The sequence below is a fragment of the Gavialis gangeticus genome, unplaced genomic scaffold, assembly GCF_001723915.1.
Source record: "Gavialis gangeticus isolate Ggan-Ray unplaced genomic scaffold, GavGan_comp1, whole genome shotgun sequence".
Lineage (NCBI taxonomy): Eukaryota > Metazoa > Chordata > Crocodylia > Gavialidae > Gavialis > Gavialis gangeticus.
Genome location: NW_017729003.1, coordinates 6,372,355 through 6,386,758, shown reverse-complemented (window position 1 = coordinate 6,386,758; position 14,404 = coordinate 6,372,355).

Below are 14,404 nucleotides of genomic sequence, written 5' to 3'. Positions count from 1 at the left end.
GCTGACTCCATAACATGCGGGTGACCTCCTCTGGAGAGTTTCTATGCTGTCCACATCCCTCCTGAAGTGCGGCACCCAGAACTGGATGTAGTATTTCAACAGTGGCTTACCCAGTGTCGCATAGAGGGGGAGGATTACCTCCTTGGCCCTGCTTGAGAAGCATCCATGGATGCATGACAAGGTATGGTTGACCTTCCTGACTGCATCCCCATACTGTCGGCCCATGTTCATATTGGCCTCAATAATGACTCCAAGATCCTTCTCTGCCTCTGCACTGATGAGAAGGGAGTTCCCCAGCATGTAGGTCTGCTGCTGGTTCTTCCTCCCCAGGTGCAGTACGCTGCACTTGTCAGTGCTGAAACCCATCCTATTCTCATCCGCCCACCCCTGTAACCAGCCTATTCCTCCCTTCTAGCATGCCAACTTCTCCACACATTTTAGTGTCATCTGCAAATTTGAACAGAGTGCATTTTACCCCTTTGTTCAAGTCACTGATGTTGAACAGTGTACGTCTGAGGACCAATCCCTGTGTAACCCAACTGCCCATATCCCTCCAGGTTGAATAAGATCCATCCACCACCACTCTTTGGGTGCAGCCCTCCAGCCAGTTAGTGACCCATCTGACTGTATAGGCATTGACACCACAGTCTCCTAGTTTTTTAATGAGATTGGGGTGAGAGACCGTGTCGAAGGCCTTCCTAAAGTCCAGAAAGACTATATTCACTGCTACACCTGCATCCGGGGATTTGGTGACCTGGTCATAGAAGGCCACCAGGTTGGTGTGACAGGACCTGCCTCTAATGAACCCATGTTGGTTGCCCATAAGCATAGTCTCCCCTGCTGGCCCCTCTTGGACATGCACCAGGATAGTTTTCTCAAAAAGATTCCCCAGGACTGAGGTAACACTAATGGGCCTATAGTTTCCTGGGTCCTCCTTCCTCCTTTTTTTGAAAATGGGAACCACATTGGCCCTTTTCCAGTCCCCCGACACATCACCAGAGCCCCATGAGTGCTCATAAAGCCATGCCAGATGTCCCACAATAACCTCTGCTAGTTCCCTCAGCACTCTGAGGTGGAGATCATCAGGACCTGCTGATTTAAAAATGTCCAGTCCCTCCAGATGTTCCCTGACTAGGTCCTCACTGACCCTAGGCCTGGGTGTGCCTCCCATGGGGCCTATGGGGGTCCCAGTGCGGGGGATGACCAGGTCCCTACTCAGAAAAATGGAGGCAAATAAATTGTTAAATAGGTTAGCTTTGCTGTCTAGTGCAATGACCAGATTTCCTAGCCTGTCCTGCAGACACCCCATGTTAACCAGTACCTTCTTTTTACCCCCTATATATTCAAAAAAGGACTTCTTCTTGTCGTTGATCCAGGTAGCTAGTCCAAGTTCCATCTCTGCCTTGGCCTTCCTGACCACCCCCCTACAGTCCCGAGCAACAAGGTATGGCCCTTCCCTTCCAATGGGTGTATGCCTCCTTTTTAACTTGGAGACATTTCTGGATGCTTTTGGTGAGCCATGGGGGCCTCTGTGCCCTCTTGCCTTCTTTGATCCATGTAGGGATTACCTCTCTTTGGGCTCGGAGGATTGTCTCCTTAAGGAAAGACCACTCTTCTTGGACACCCGACTCCCCCCCCTCTGGGACCTCAGTGTTTCCCCCACTAATCGCCTTACCTTATTGAAGTCTGCCCTCCTGAAGTCCAGAGCTGCTGCCTTGCTGCAGGCCTTTGCCATCTTGTGCAGGATGGTGAATTCCAGCAGGTAATGATCACTGTTGCCCAGGTGATCGAGCACCTGCAGTCCCCCCACCAGGTCGTCGACCGTGGCCAAGACCAGATCCAACAAGGCATCTCCCCTGTGGGGGGTTTGCATCTCCTGAGTTAGATGGAGGTCCTGTATCTCAGCTAGGAACCTACATGAGTAGTCAGACCTGGATGACTGCTTCTTCCAGCAGATGTCTGGAAAGTTTAGGTCACCTATGATGACCACATCCATTGACCTAACTGCCTCTGTGAGCTGACTTCAGAATTCCTGATCTAGCTCTTCCTCTTGGTTGGGTGGTCTGTAGTAGACCCCCACTGTTAAGTCCCTTTCTCCCCGACCTCCTTGTATTCTAACCCAGAGCACTTTGGTCTACCCCTCCTCTGACCCAGTGCTACTCATTGCAGATATGTATTGCTCCTTGACGTAAAGCGCCACACCCCCACCTTGGGCAAGACGGGGGTGTGGCACACCCCCACCCTAGTTGGGCAATGCTTTATTAGTATATTTACAATGTTAAAGCAATGTGGAAGCCTACCAGTGTCTCTATCATCATGATAAAATAAATTCTAAATACCTATATGGGTTGATGTGTACTTTTGGTTTTCTTTGCACATGATGGGTGTGCGATGGGGGGTTGTGGTGTTTGCAGGAAGCAGGTGGGAAGGGATGTGGGGAAAGGCAGGAGGGTGTGTGTGGAGGGATGTGTGTTGGTTTGTGAGTAGGTGTGAGGCAATTGCTGGGGGGACTGTGAGTGTGGGGGACCTTGTGGGAGCTCCGCTCAGGAGGGATGGGTCCCCTGGCCCCCACAGGGTGCAGCCCCCCACACAGCACATGGAATGCCACAGGTCCCCAGCTCCTCTCTGGAGGGCCAAAGCCCCTATCCCCGACAGGGCCCCAGCCCCCCTCCCCAGGTTTCCCAGGCACCCTGGATGGCCACAGCCCCCTTCGCCCAGGGTTCCATCTCCCCCTGCAGGGCTCCAGCCTCCCTGCCCAGGGTCCCAGGCAGCCTGAAGGGCCCTAGCCCCCTGCTCAGGGTCCCAGCTCCCCCTGGAGGGCCACAGCCCCCCTGCCCAGGGCTGATAACTTCCCTTCAGCAGCAGCAGAAGGAGTGGGGTGCTCCGAGCCATAGCAGCAAGACCTAGCGTGGCAGACAGGGACCGCGTGCTGGGCCCAGCTGGGTCCTGACACCCCAGGGGACCATCTAGTGTCCAGCTGAGCCAGGCCCTTGCTGCAGGACCTGGCAAGGCACATGGGGACAGCATGCTGGACCCAGCCAGGTCCCGGGGCCTCTCTGCTGCCAGGCTGGGCCCTTGGTGGCAGGACCTGCTGCCCTCGGGGCCCCTCTGCTGCTCGGCTGCACTGGGCCCTTGGTGGCAGGACCCAGTGCAGCACGTGGTCCCCACATGCCAGGCCCAGCTGGGTCCTGGCAAACTCAGGGCCCCTGTGCCACTGGGAGCAGCCCCAGGGCCGGCATTACCCAGCACGTGCAGTGTGCAGTGCCTGAATGCCATGCCGGATCCTGCTTCCCTGGGCCTGGCCCAGAGCAGCAAGACCCAGCTAGGCAGGGATCGTGGGGGCTGGGGAAGCAGGCAGGGCTGGTGGGGGTCCCCCCCCATGGTCCCCTCCACCTTCCTCCAGCCCCCCCCGACCCCTTACTCACCATCACTGGAGCCCTGGTGCTGAACACGTGGCCTAGCCAGCCGCATGTTTCAGTATGTGGCTGAGAGGCCAACCATGGAGACGCTCTGGCAGCCAAAGCATCTCCCTAGAGGACCCAGCCTCCAGTTGCCTCAGGGCACGATCCAGGATAGTTCCCTGCCTGGCTTTTTTGTTTGTTTGCTTTTTTTAGACCCCTGGATATCTAGGGGTCTAATTTTCCCCCTGCACTGCAAACTTGCAGCACAGGGAACATTTTTTCATTCCCACATGTGCCTCTTTCCTCACCTCAAAGGGGTTTGAGGCAGGGCAAGAGGCACATGCGTGTTTGTCTGGATGTGCCCTCTATGTCTGTTGTTGAATCTTTCTGAATCTCTCCAAATCAATATGGATGGTTCTCATTCAATTTGGAGAGATTAAAGGGTTTCCTGATTCAATCTGGATTCAGAGTCTTGGCCACCAAATTGGGCCGAATCTCTGCCGAATTTAAACAAGGGCCAAAGCTTTGCACAGCCCTAATGTTTACCAATGTAAACTGAAAAGCTGAACCTGACCAAGACCCGTTGCAAATAGAAGCACAGGCATATTAGTACATAATCCCCCTTTCCTTTTTAAACTTCCTGGGTACGTTAGCCTTTGTGAAGTGCCATGCTAAAATGCCTAGATTGCTTTGGTACTTGACATATCTTGGGAGTCTCTGTACAGCACAGCAAGCCTAGTTTTATTGGTAAGAGCTGCCTGTAACTTGCATTTGAGATAGGGTTGTCCATGTGTTTTTAAGGTAGTAGTGTGTGTGTGTTTAAGATAGGGGTATCTGTATGTCTGTGTATGTTTAAGGTAGGGGTGTGTGTGTTTAAATTGGACCACTTTTAAGGCAAGTTAGAGGAATCAGGAAATAATTTCATTTGATTTCCTTTGCTATCTTGACATCTTTATTTTTTTTGTTCTTTTGCTTGGTGGGGGAAGTAAAGAAAGAAGAATTAATTGATCTGTCTCTTAAATAAGAAAAAGCAACTCCTCCCACCCTGCCATCAATACATTTTTTTGCATGATTTGTGAGGGGAAAAGAAAAATAAAACCCACTCTTTACTCTCCCCAAAAAGCTTGACATTTTATACTGTAGTTAGCAGTTAGAGGAAATGGTTTGTCTTGAGGCCAGGTGGGGGATCATTTTATTGTATAAGCATCAGCAGAGGAGCACTGTATGGGTTTTATGGAAAAGATAATGTTTTGATCATTATCCAATGGCTAAAATTATTGTATGCCTCAATCCTCCTCAATTTTAAGATGCCCAATTGACTCTCTGCACCTTTTTCACATAGCTTCAGGATTTTATACTTCTATTTTGGAAAAGTTGGCATTTCCAGTTTTGCCACAGGAACCAATTAATCACATTGGGCAAGATTAATTAGAATTCACCTTTAATATATGTTACTTTCAAATTGGCATTAGTAAATATATATATCATGCAGACTGTTGGAGCTATTATTTTAATTAGCATCATTTGAAAATTAGTTTGTAATGATTTCCTTGTACTTTAACCCCATGTATTCTGTTTCCCAGTGGTTGTTCAATCATTAAATTATTTTCCCACTCTCTCTTCTAAGTGAAAATAAGATTTGCTAAGATTCAACTTGAACTCCTGAACCCATATTTGAAAAGATTTGAAATGAGATAAAAATTTTGTATCCTTTGTTGCCTTGATTTTTCTAGATAGAGATTAATCGTATTGGTACATGTTCTAACTGAGTAAAGTACAAGAGAAAATATGATAGAATAAGTTCCAAAATGATTCCTGAAATTTCCAGAATTTGGATAGTTGTTGTTTTTTCACTACTGAAAAAAAACTTTTGACTTGATTACTACTGCAGTAGATTAAATCAGGACCTGATGGTGTAGTTGCAAGTCCCCTCAAGTACTGTGCTGTTCTAATTATAAGCTGACCCCACATTTTCAGCTTCAGGTTTTTTTTCCCCTGCATATAAGTTAATAAATACAGATAAAGCCCTTAAACTGCTATTACCTTTTCAAAATCCCACAGGAAAATCAAATAGTGAAGGAAAGGACCCAAAGAGTTAAAGGAACTAGAAACACTAAATAATAAATGCACCCAAATATTTCTTACTTGATATCTTATTACATGCACCAGCATCCAGGATTGCAACAATGGGTGAGTGGCCATACCCCCTTTGGCTCTGTGATGCATACACGGTAAGAAGAGCTCATTGTGCATATGCTTCACAACCTCAAGGGGTGTAGCTACATCCCCTCACTGTGATCCTGAATGTTACTGAACTCTTAGAGTTCACTGGCATGTCAGTTCAACTCCTGCCACAGTTTCCTGTGTGCGTAAACTCTATGAGCTCACTGGCATAGGGTCTGCCTGGAGTCACTGCTTTCATTTCTGGAGCCTGGAGTTTGCTCTTATCACTCCTGCTCCTCTGAATTCAGCAGCAGAGGAAAGGAGGGAATGATCAGCAGTTGCATACGGGCCTTGAGCTCCATGAAGAAAGGAGCTGAAGTTTATTGCCACTGCCATATGTCCCCTCCTTTCCCCAACTGCTAAACTCAGGGGAGGGGAAGAGAAAACAGCAGCAGCAGGCTCCAGAGCTGCTTGAAATCAAGGATTCTGGGCAGACCCTAAGTTGACAGATGATGGCTTTTAGAGGTTTGAGCACATACAGAGCTCTCATGAGGACTTCTGTTAACATGCTAGGGACTTCTGAGAGCTTACTGTGCATGTAGTGCACAGCCAAGGAGTGTGGTGCATCTATGCCACTGCACCTGATCTTAGTCCAACCCTAGGGGGATATTACCTGCCTGCTGCTGCTGTTTAAGTCCAAGGAAATAGGACCATCCAAAATATTTTTATTTCTTGCCTTGTCCTTCTTCAAATCTATGTCAAGCCTTACTGCAACGCAAAAATGGATTTTAGACTGAAAAGAAGAAGTCTGAGAAACTGAAAGATGAGAATTATGAAAAAAAATCATGGACTACCTTCATGTTGGGATAAATTTGTATTGCTAGATACCTGCTTCAAAGGGTCAGGGAAAGACATTCAAGTGGAGACTCTTGTCTATGCAATTCTACCAGCTTCTATTCCCCAGGGAAAGACTGCAAAAGCATGGTAAGATAATGAAGACTGCTGCTTTGAAGAAGGATTTGGGAGGAGAATTCTACAAAAAGGGTATTCTACTGAATGATAGACTCCAGTAAGTAACTTGGGTAATAACAGCATTCTAGAATTCAGGCTGCAAAGTTTGAGAATAAAATCTTTAAGAGAGAAACTGGGGGAGATTTGTAATGGCCTCCTATTCATGAATTGGAGAGGCAAGTAAGAAGGGGTATGATAAAGGAACACCAATAGGAAGGAGAATGGATAGAAAATATAATGGAATAGTAGTTCTGGTGGGAGCAGTACTCTGATAAAAGAAATTTAGTGAAAGGGAGTAGATCTACTCCAAGTAGGAATTTGGATGGCGTTAAACAGAAAAACCTTATAAATTCAATTTTGAAAAATTGTAAGGGAAATCTTTTCTTTTCAAATGTGTGGCCAAAATTCTACTTTTCACAATCTGAACCTTACTAATTCAATTTGCAAAAAAAAAGTGAAAAATGCAGGATAAAAAGTGTACAAATATTCTTAACTTTTTTCTATATGCTAGATGCATGCAAAGGGAAGAGCTAATGATGGGAGAAGGTTCCCCTGAAAAACAAAAATTGGTAAATGTTGATGTTGAACCATACCAGACCTAGGATTGACCCTTGGGGAACTCGACTTGATACCTTCTCCCACCCAACTCATTGAGGACTACTTTTTCCATTTCCAAAACCTGTACATGTCATAGGGTGCATTTACACATGATGCTACATCAGCATAGTGATGTATCCACAGGATTCTACACATAACCAGCAGCTATTTCACTGTAGCGGTGCGCTCCACCATTATAGCACGTGACTACAGCGAAGTAGTCACTCAAAATAACTGTGGGCCATGCGTACAATACAGTATGAGTGGTTACTGCACTGTGCTTTAATACTTCCAAATGGAAGTACTAAAGCATGGCACAGTAACAACATCTCCATAGGGCAAAAGGTAGATGTGCCCATAGAGTCATACTTAGGCTTGCTTCCTGTTGTGCTCTGCCTGAATTTTAGGAAAATTGACCATAACTTGGGGTGATAAAAGTACTTTGTGCATGGCTTGATACTTGGACAGTGATTTAAAATACCATTATTGATCATTCAGTTTCAAGGGTTCATTTGATGCACTTAAGATCAATTTCTGTTCCCTTCCAGGAGATAAGGGGAAAGAAAAGGGGAGGAAGGGAGCATAAGAAAGCAATGTTAATTCAAATTGTGATATCGTGCTGCTGTTGCATCAGTGCATAGTCATGGAGTTATTCTGACGATACTCCTACAACAAAAGCTGACAAATATATGACAAACATTGCTAAGCAACATGTGTCTGTTATTCTCTTATATATGGCTATTAAATAAAAATTATTATTGTCACAGTTGGCATGCTGTATTCACTGACACAAGTGTCCTGTATTCTGTCTGTCAAGAAAGGTCAAGGAAAACATGCAAACCAAGTTTATTATCTGACCAATAACAATTTCATAGAATCGTAGGAAAGTAGGGCTGGAAGGGATATCTAGCCCACTCCCTGCTTAAGGCAGGATTATCCCTGACTCAACTATTCCTACCAAGTGTTTATCTGACCTGCTCTTGAAAACTTTCAAGGGTAGAGTTTCCACAACTTCTTTAGGTAGCCTGTTTCAATGCTTGACCACTTTCACTGTCAGAAAGTTCCTTCTAATCTCCAGCTTAAACTTCCCCTACTGCAACTTGGGGAGCAGCCTAAACTTCCTGTGTTGCTCCTAGTGCTGTCCCTTGCAGCCATGGCTACAAAAAAGGCCACCTCCATCCTCTCTATAATCGCCCTTCAGGTATTTGAAGACTGTAACCAAATCCTCCCTTAGTTTTCTCTTCTCCGGATAAAATAACTCTAGTCTTTCTGCCCTTCCTCATAAGTCTTGTTTCCTGGACCCTAATCATTTTATTTTACTCTGTGCTGCACTCCTTCCAATCTGTCTACATCTGTCTTGAAGTGCAGGGCTCAAAACAGGACACAGTACTCTAGGCAAGGCCTCACCAGTGCTGAATAGAGCAGCAGAATTTCTTTTTTTAATTTGCAAATGACACACCTATTAATACAACACAGTATACTGTTGCCATTTTTTTTGCAACAGGAACACACTGTTGGCTCATATTTAGTTTATGGTCTACTGCAACCCCATCTTTCCTGAGCTTGTTAATAAGCATTTTGTGTCATAAGCCTTGCAAAACTCAAGGTAAAGCATATCAACTGCTCTCCCTCATTTCACAACTTTATTTAACTTCATAGTGATAGGTGGGGTTTTGCAAGTTTTTGTTAAGTAATAATGCAGTCACAAAGAAAGGCCAGTTCCTGGTTTGTTTAAAAAGGGTATTCTGGCCATGTTGAAATTAAATTCCAACATTTTTTGTCATTCTAAATCAGTAGTCTGACTTTTAATAGGTAGCCAAGTGCCTTATTTAGACATCAAAGTGTCTGGCCACAAAAGTAATTTGTTACCTAATTCAGTCATAAGTCTAATATTCTTTAACATTATGACATTAACATTTTAAACTTTATGATGATATAACCTTTTTAGCATGAATATCAATAATATAGCCCTGCTATAGTCAAAATTGTGAACCTATTTCTGTTTAAAGGTCAACTCTTATATGCTCATTCAGAATGCTTTGAAATTCAATGCATCTCATGGTTGTACAGGGTTGAAATAAGGACCCCATTTTTGGGTCACTAGGAAAGGGGTCTGTAAGGAGAGTTCTGTGTTCCACTATATTTTCCTTTTTAAATTGAATTAGTTTTCCACTATTTCATTCCAGTCAGAAAGACAGATGGGTGTAAGGTATTCTGTGAATACCTTTCCCTCAATCTACAAGGTTTGAAGTTATAGTTTAGATAAGCATCCAAAGGTGACATGCTGATTCAAACACAGCAGGTTTGGAGATTGGGCAGGATCTTTTCCTGATGAATTTACATTACTTCTCTTCTCAAGCCAGAAGGATGACAAGACCAGCCTTTCTCCTGGTAATTGGCCATTACAGGATCTCTTATTTGAGAAGCTGAAGTGCGGTTACACTCAAATATGAAAATAAACTTGAATTGAAAGCTAATCTCTCCTTTTCAAACACTGAGAAAGTAGCCATGTGGTTCATGCTGTGGTTCAAAATATGGGTTAAAATGAGTTGATCAATTTTGTCTTTAACAAATTAGTATGGAGAGAAAAATAATTGCATGAACAATCTTAGTATGGAGAGAATAGCTATGAGGAAACAGATGTGAGCTCTAATTTGAAACAGACTTGTATTTTATGTTCAAGACCAGGTTTCAGTTGCTTCATTCTTTTAAGTCTTGCTTTCCACTACAAACACAGAATCCTTATTTTGTTTTCTTCATGTTGTCTGAGAACAGATGGGCATACATTAAGGTCACTGGATAAATACTCCTAATCTCCAGCTGTTTTTAGGAAATAGAGGTTGGTAGTCCCAAATCTGATCATTTTGTGAAGTATTTCTACTGAATTTGTTGTTCTGGAAAAGTGTTTCAGGCTTCCCTTGGTTGTCCTGGCCATTATCCCCTTGAGTTGAAAATATAAGAATTAACTTTTTTGAAGTAGCCAGTATTTCCAAGTAAACTGGTTTTCTGTACTTCAACACTGTTCAGATACCAATGGATAATACTCTCCTCTTTGTGATGGATAAGGAATGGTTGTATTGCTTTGTATATTCTTCAGCCCATACAGCCATTTATCATTGGCAATATTTTTTTCAGAATCGGAGACCTCTTGTGTTTTCAGTTGCATGACTTTTAAAAAAGGGGTGAACTTATATCTGCTGATCTCAGTTGACCTAAAGCAGATTGGAAGGTTGGATTTTTACAGAATATTTTAGTGGTAAAGCAGGAAGAGGTATCATAGCTGATCCTAGACAAAAGAATGCCCAGATATTAAATTAAAGACAGAAGAAACAAAACCCTTTGGAGTAACTGTCTCCTTTTCTGTATTACTGCAGGAAGATAAGAGTAAAGATACATATCAATGAATTAAGAATTCTAATTGCAATGTCTAATAATAGGAACATCATGAGGGGAAAAAAACACACATCCACTGCTATCTGAAAGATTTATGTTACTTTGAATAGAGTACACTACATACAGATCTTTGATCAAGCTGTTGGTCTAAACAGGGTGCAGTGTAACTCCACAAGAGATGTTTCCTTGTGGTAGATTCCCTATAGGTATTCCTGACATGTTTTTAAAAGGACTGAGGATTTGGTGTGTGTATGTTTGTATATAGAAACATCCAAAGATAGATATGATGAAAAACTCTGCCTTTCTATCAAACTGTTATAAGCTAGAGGTGTCAGGAAAGGCCACTACTATAGCCTTTCTAAAGACTTTTTCTTCAACAGCTTTTTAAAACAGATTAAGACAAATTTTAAGTACGTTGACACAAATGTCACTGGTGATCAGTGCTGACCAGAAGGTTAAGCTGCCTAGGATAAAGAGGCAAGGTAAGAGCAAAGGAAAATTTTAACACTTGCTCAAAACCTAAACAATTAGATTTGAATTCTCATTCTTGTTGGGTTTTCTATTGAATCAGATTAAATGGATCTAACATGCAATGATTTTAGCAGCAGAAAGTGGACTACAAAATATAGTTCCAAATAGTTTTTCATTATACAATTTTGCTCCTTCTGTCAAATACCATTATCACTTTTATCTTATTATTCCACATGAGATTTATATTAGTGTGATTAATAATACATAACCCCCCAAAAGACACACACATTCCATAATTAATCAATATATTTCAATAGTGTTAAGAGATTCCTATCAATAGTTTCCACTTCCCCCCCACCCCTGCACACACTTTTTAAAGCTCATCTTGGTAGAAAAACACCAAATTCTTGCTCCAGTACAATTGAGAAGCCTACTATTTAGTAGTAAATAATGTGAAAACCTTTGTAATATATTTATGGTTGTTTCCATATTTGAGTGTATGTCAAATATAACTACTCAGGTAGTATCTTGACATTATTTTAGAAGATCAGTGTCTATCCCAGCTGCAGCTATAAAGCCATTTTTCTTGCAGAGTGAAACATTCTATCTTAGTGGTGTGTGCTGTTATGTACTGGTTGTTAGGCATTCTTAACAGAAGGCCCTCATTTGTGAAACCATCTTGATCTAATAGAACCAGAGGTATTCATCCTCTAGAGAGATCCAGGAGTGCAAGGTTCAGTAGTTATCATAAGTCTTCAGTGATACTGTGCACAGGCACAGTATCATGCACAGGCACTAGAATCCATGCTAGTAGATTCTGTTGCAGATGTATTCCATAAAGGAATGTAAATCCCTTTAACTTCCAGTAATTATTGGCTTCCTAAAACCTGCCTTGATTTATATATTCAAAACAGCATAGCTGGAATTAGAACAATCATACTTTAATTAAAAGTACCGTTGCAAAAATACAATGTACTGGTTCAGTAGTGTTTGAAAAAGTTGTGTTTGTCTTTCTCTGCTGTATTTAATTACATAAAAAGATAACATTAATTTCTAAATCTTTAAAGATCAAGCTAAGACAATAGAAAAATGAATTGAGGAAGTGGTGTTTTAAAAGGCATGCAACCAGCTTTTGCTCATTGTTGTAAGTAATGTCGTGTTCAACCAAGAATTCAGTTTATCCAAGAAAAGGTGAAGGGGTGATCTGCTTATTATATAAGGTAATGGGGTGACTGACAACAGCATAACAAGATCCAGTGACTAGACACTGAAGTTAGACAAATGCAGCCTTGAAATAAAATACAATTTCCTAGCTGTGAAAGTAATTAAACTGAACCAGATTACTGGGGGAGGTAGTAGAATCACTAGTACTTGGGACCCTCTTTTTAAGATAAAGTTGGATAATGCCTTGAGAAATGTTTTAAATTCCAGCTTCTGGAAGAAATGATGTAGCTTCTGTTTGCAATTTTTATGGTGATGCCATTAACAGACTTCAAGGCCTCCCATTCAACTCCCTCCTTCACTGGCCCTGGGGAGAATATGATTAGTAGCATTGCCTTCAGTACCTTTATAATAATTGTAACTCTGTATTAAGACAATGTCTATAATGAAGTCTCATGCCTTTGGGTTTAGGTTGGTCACCTACCAAAGACAGGAGGGATTCTTTTTTTCCCCTGATGCACTATTGTCCACATGTGTGTTTTAGGTGGTTTTGGATCTCTGTGAAGCAGCAGTAAACCGACAAAGCTGTAAACAGAATGCTAGATAGGTAGGCCTGGACTCAGTGTGGTTCAGAGTATTGACCCTAGGATTCCTTGTACCAGAGACCCCCAAGGATTGACATGGCCCCTTGTCCAATTTGGTATCAAGTGAACTTTTAATAGTAATCTCTAAGCTATAAAAAGTATTCTTCCTTGCAATACATCCTGGCAAGTGTTTTCTTTAGGTGTTACAGTACCGACCTTCAGTGGTACCGGCCTCAGATCCTCTGCTGGGTGTGTGGGATGTTATTTTTTGGATTCCTCACTGTTTGAACAAGAATTCCAAGGCTGCTCCTGTCTCCCCAGAGTGCGAACAGAAACACATGCTGTCTCTCTGTACACTACTTCTGTAACTTTCTCATCTCAAACTGTCCGATTCTCAAGTTTCTTATCTCATCTTTTTTAGATAAGGTACTCCAATCCTATTCCATTTTGGTCTCCTTTCCTTTTAAGAAAACTACAGTACAAAGATAGCTCACTGTACCAATCACAGCATTCACTTTTACCAGCACCTTATAAGGCACTCTGTGCAATTTAATTGCTTAGTGCTAGGAAGACCTAAAGTTATGCTAAGAGCCTTTGCCCACTACACAGAGAACTGGTGAGCTTTGCTTATATGCTCAAGGTCAACCATTTGCAATTCCCCTTGTACTGTACATTGCAAAATGCATCCATCATGGGGAAAATTGGTGAGACTCTCTTTAGCCTGCTCAGTGGGGATATGGTGGTACCTATGCTGGGTATACCACTGAGATCAAGGGGAGAGCAAAACACTCTGTTCAAGCAACCAGGCTGGAGTCAGTATGGCAGTTGGGGCTCAGGGGGGAGTGCTGTGAGATGTTTCTCTGTGAACATGGTCAGGGTCTGGGAGACAGAAACAAATTGCCCTATTGTAAACACTGACTGACCAGGGCTATGTGAATGCTCTTGCTGGTAGAGGTAAAAAACCAAACAAACTAACAAAAACTCCCTGAACTCTGTCCAGCATCACAGGAACTGAAGGAGTTTGAGAAGAAATTAGGATGACTTTTTTCTCAGCCAGAGGCATGTGTCTTGCTCTGAGCACCAACTTGCAGGAAGAAGTGATACTAGCATGTTAAATATATCCAGACAAGTTGGATTCAATTTACTGCTAAATCATAACATGAGGAGTGTCAGGGATGGTGAAGCTGGTTAGCAGCGTATCCACTTCCAAGGAGCAATTTAATGTATATACGTATATATTTTGATTTTTAACATTTTTCCTTGTAAGGTATTTATTTCTTGTTTGTTGTTATAGTAAGAAGATAATTTGGATACTTTTTGTTCATTATTATTTACGGAGAGGACACACACACATACACAAGAACTCTGCCATTAATAGAAAGGCATAGTTCACATACAGAAATGGTGAACCCAGGGGGTTGTGCATTTGGCCTTACATAGCCCTTTCTGGCGAAACACGTCCAACTGCTTTTGCCAGAGAAGAAGGGGAGAAACTTCATGGGCATGCATGGTGACAAAGCAACAGCAACTGTATACTTGATGATGATGAGGGATGGAGATACAAGGTGAAACAAGGGAAAAGGAATTTTAATCTAAGTTTCTTTGTTTTATATTCACAAAGTT